The 4,939-nt window shown below is 45.7% G+C and overlaps 1 long non-coding RNA gene across 1 annotated transcript; it reads left to right on the top strand.

The window, feature by feature from the left end:
* Positions 1 to 3,060: 3,060 nt before the first annotated feature.
* On the top strand, positions 3,061 to 4,632 carry LOC122021736. Its single transcript, XR_006122626.1, has 3 exons — positions 3,061 to 3,178; positions 3,260 to 3,327; positions 4,591 to 4,632. It is a non-coding gene; the product is annotated as an uncharacterized LOC122021736 (long non-coding RNA).
* The last annotated feature ends 307 nt before the right edge of the window (positions 4,633 to 4,939 follow it).

Genomic DNA, 4,939 nt, shown 5'->3' with positions numbered 1-4,939 from the left:
ATCTATACCATGTCCATAAGTAAATAAATCTAGAACATAACAAGTTCAAATGGTCTAGAACAGAAAAGGAAACCAAACGAAAAACCAATCACATCCTCGAGGTCTGCAGGGACCAGCAACTGGAACTCTCTCCTGACAGCATCAACCTGAAAATATCATCAATGGAGGCGGGGTGAGTCCAACACTCAGTACAATTGATATGCAAAGTAAAGAAATAACACCTAGCACTAATCGTAAATCGGTCTCACGATAAAGATAAAGGTAACTACAAACCGAAGAAGGCGGAGAGAATGCATACTAACGGGACCGGTAAAAGGACAAGCAGTCAGAAAGATATAGAAGACACATATGCATGTCAATCAAGGTATCCAAGCAATGTGCGGCATATAAGTGCAACAAACACAAACCAAACAATAAATGCATCATGCATATGATGCCAATGTCATGGTCACCCACGGCGATCAACCAACTCACAACAGCGGTGGGCCGAGGTGGGTAGGGTGTGACAAGCACTCTATATCACTACTCCGATGGTGACCTAGAGGGCGGGATCTTGTCGGAGTACACACGTACCCTACCCCAAATCATAAATGGGGGCGCTCAAACTCTGACGAGGAGGGATCTCTAACGTGCTACAGCTGCGTCACACTACCCCAGGCGGATCAGCGGAGCAGGAAGAGCCAAGCGGCGTGCTACTGCAGCGTGTCCGCTACCCATGGCGTCACAATGGAGCACGAGCGGTGATAAAGGCGGCAAAGTGCTCGACAATAAAGGAGCAATCAATCACTCAGCATGCAATCATGCGAATGCTGCATGTCACTAAACATGGTAATATACTAAACCAAACTCTGGACATATCATAATGTGCACCAAAGCGAATGAATCATATCTAGGTATCTGATCATATAAAGCATCAAACCTAGGTCCTGACATGGTAAAATATGGTTATATCACTACCCATGAGCATGTGGAATCAGGTACATATCCATACAAGATGTAAACAAACAATCAATCAACAGGTAGCATGTATTGGGCAGTGATTAACCGAAACAAGTAAGAAACACAATTAATGCATCTTGTTAATTTAATTACTAATCATATCAAAGACAATAAGTCAAAAGTACCCGCCTCCAAATCGAAAAGGTCCAAGTCTGACTCTGAGATACTCGTCTCGCGTCAAAGTCCTGTGTCAAAACAATAAATCTTTTTATTTAGCTACATTTCACATACATAGCTAAATACAACCTCTAACCCTAAAATTTGGGTAAAACCCTAATTCCTTTAACACAAACACTATCTGAAATAATTGAATCAAAACCATGATTCATAACATATATCAAATGTCCTACACCTTACCTTATTTCCCAGCCTTATTGATTTTTGGAACAATGGGGTGCTGCTGGTCGGAATTTTCTGCTAGAACCGAGTAAGCCCACAGAACACAAACTCCCTCAGATGTGCCAATCTGTTGACAGGGGTGTTATGGCCGGAATCAAGCAGGGTCAGCAACAACTATTAATGCTGTGATATCCGGAACCAACTAGGTGCCTTCCAACAATCGAATCCAAAAATCACACTACGAATGCATCAACTACCCAATCAAATACAAGTGCACAACTAAAATTGCAACCTGATCCTTACCTTCATCCAGTAACTCACTGGAATAGAGAACTGAGGATTTAGGGCACGAGAGAACACCAACGTTGCTGGAGTGTGCCTGCTGATCTGCGGCGGCAGTAGCCGTGGCAAGGGGAAAATAACTAGGGCACAGGCTACTCCGGTCCAGAGAGAGCAGTGGCGTCGGCAGAGAGATTCGGCCGTCGGCGGCAGTGGCACCGGAATCTCCACAGCGAGGGAAACAGAGGAAGAGTCGGCTCGGCAGCACAGAGGAAAGGAGGATGGCGCTAGAGAAATGTGAAGGCTCTGCTCGGTTGTGCTCGCACGTCACCGGCGCTTGGACAGGAAGAAGAGGAAAGGCGGCTTCACTGCTCCCTATGGTGGTTGTGGCAGAAGGAAGGCTAGGGCACTGTGGTCGGCTGCCGGCGCTAGGGCATAGCAAAGACAACAACAAAATGGCCGCCGGAGAGAGATGGAACCGTGGCCGTCGACTTCGGCTAGGGCACAACGGAGAGACCGGCGTCACTCGGCTGCGGAGAGGGAGAAAGGCTAGGGCATGGGGAGGCGTCGGGAGGAAAGGCTCGGCTATGAATCGGCTGCCGGCGCTCGGGAAGAAGAAACCGTCGGCCGGCGGTTAGGGCCAGCGTCGAGCGCGAGAGAAGAAGAGAGAAGTTTTCGGCGAGGATGAGAGAATCGGCGAGGATGAGAGGAAATAAAGGGAAAATAAGATAATAAATAAGAAAAGGAAAAAGAGATAAATAAATAAATCTTTTCCTCTCTTAAATGGGTAGCCCAAACAGGCTTTCTCGGGGCCCCGTTTTTATTCCCGTGAACTCGTCCGTACAAGCTCCGAAAAATTCCCGAAAAATGTCCAAAAATTCCGGAAAATTCCCTTATTCATATTCGCCTATTTCCGGTATTTTACATTCTCCCCCACTTATAAAAATTTGGTCCCCAAATTTCGTTATCTACCATCAGCAATTACCAACAACAGATAAAAATTTAGTCCCCTTCCTTCTTCTCCCCGACGCCGCCGCGTGCCTTCTCCTTCGGTGCCCTAACCGCCGGCCACGGCGGTTCCTCTCTTTATCTTCTCCTCTTCTCGGTGAAGCCGAGCCTTTCTTCCTCGCCGCCACCCACTTCCTTTTCTTCCTCACTGATTCTGTGCCCTAGCCGCCAGCAACCGAGCCGCCAGTTCTCGGTTCCCGATCGCGACCCCGGTGTTTCCCTTGTGCCCGAGCATTGCTGACACCGAGCAGGAGCCGAGCGATTTCTTGCCCTAGGTGCCGACGACGCACCTCTCTGCCCTAGTGCCGGGCCGCCGTCGAGCCCTAGTTCTCCGGCCGACTCTTCCTTCCCGAGCCGCACCAGGCGATGCCATCACTTGAGGGCGGACGGAGCAGTGCATACCCCTACTCCAATTGCCCAGATTCGATAGCCAATTTGTTCCTCTGCCTAGTGTCAGTAAACAAGCCTTCTTCCCTCTGTATTGTCGTCGGCCACAAGATTTCGAGCATCAACAGATTTCTATAGCCTATTGACAGAGAGGAAGAAGATTTGGGTAAGGCAGGTAGGGTTCTGTGTTTGCAAATTCTTATGTTAGTGGGTTAATTGATCACATTGGTGTTTTATTTGTTTACAGCAGCAATATACCTTTGCTGGCAACAACAAATCGTGTGTGTGGATCAACAATCAAGGCTGTGAATTTAGGTAAGGGTAGGAATTTGATGCGTTTTGTAGTTAGATGTTTATGTGGTAAGGGAATTAGGTTTGGATTTAATCTAATGGGTTGATTGGGGATTTAGTTGCTAACCCTAATTAACTATTAGATTTAAAAAGGTAAATTGAGGATATGTGATTAGGGTTTTACCCTAAATTTAGTCCTAGGGATTTTATTTAGCTGTTCTTATGAAGTAGCTAAATAAAATATTTGTATTGTTTGATACAGGACTTTGACGCGAGACGAGTATCTCGGTGATCGGATTGGACTTTCTATTTTCGGAGGCGGGTACTTTTGACTTATTGTCTTTGATATGCTTAGTAATTAAATTAACAAGATGCATTAATTGTGTTTCTTACTTGTTTCGGTTAATCACTGCCCAATACATGCTACCTGTTGATTGATTGTTTGTTTACATCTTGTATGAATATGTACCTGATTCCACATGCTCATGGGTAGTGATATAACCATATTTTACCATGTCAGGACCTAGGTTTGATACATTATATGATCAGATACCTTGATATGATTCATTCTCTTTGGTGCACATTATGATATGTCCAGAGATTGGTTTAGTATATTACCATGTTTAGTGACATGCACCATTCGCATGATTGCATGCTGAGTGATTGATTACTCCTTTATTGTCGAGCACTTTGCCAGTTTCATCGCTCGGTGCTCGTTGTGACGCTCATGGGTAGCGGGCACGTCGGTTTGACTCTTCGGTGCTCGTTGATCCGCTCATGGGTAGTGTGACGCGGCGTGTAGCACGTTAGAGATTCCTCTCCGTCATAGCGTATGGGAGATGAGAGCATTGCGCTCCTCCATTTATGATTTGGGGTAGAGATGCGTATGTACTCGGCGGCATCCGTCACTCGAACACTCATTGGGAGTAGTGTTGCGAGTGCGGTTGTCACCCTACCCACGTGCCGTTGATGTGAGTCGGTGGTGGCGTCGGTGACCATGACATTGGCATCATATGCATGATGCATTCATTGTTGTGTTTGTGTTTGTTGCACTTATATGCTGCACGTTGCTTGGATACCTTGATTGACATGCATACAGGTCTTCTATACCTTTACCGGGTCCTGGTTAGTACAGATTCTCTCCTGTCTTCTTCGATTTGTAGTTACCTTTATTTTTATCAGGAGACTGTACGCATGATTAGTGCTAGGTGTTATTTCTTTACTTTGCATATCAATTGTACCTGCTGAGTGTTGGACTCACCCCGCCTCCATTGTTGTTATTTTCAGGTTGATGCTGTCAGGAGGGAGTTCCAGTCGCTAGTCCCCACAGCACGTAGTGCTAGTCCTCTGTTGGGTTGAGTTGTTATTTTATTTTAGTTTTTCTCTATCAGACTTTGTTTTAGTCTTGTTTTGGATTTTTCATATGGATATTGTATGGAATCCTTTCGTTTGATGGACCTTTGATATGATTTGGATTTTATTCTACTATATGCCTGCCTGGACGGCAGAAGAGGTGGGTTCGTCGGTTTTGAGTTTTACGAGTGTAGTGGAGTAGGGTGGATTTCGAGTCAGAGTTTTACTGTTTTGTTTACTATTTTATTAACTGCGTGGTTGTGACAGCCAGAGGCTGAATACT

The sequence above is a fragment of the Zingiber officinale genome, chromosome 9A (assembly GCF_018446385.1).
Source record: "Zingiber officinale cultivar Zhangliang chromosome 9A, Zo_v1.1, whole genome shotgun sequence".
In the NCBI taxonomy this organism is placed as follows: Eukaryota; Viridiplantae; Streptophyta; class Magnoliopsida; order Zingiberales; family Zingiberaceae; genus Zingiber; species Zingiber officinale.
This window is presented reverse-complemented; position numbering and strand designations above follow the sequence as displayed.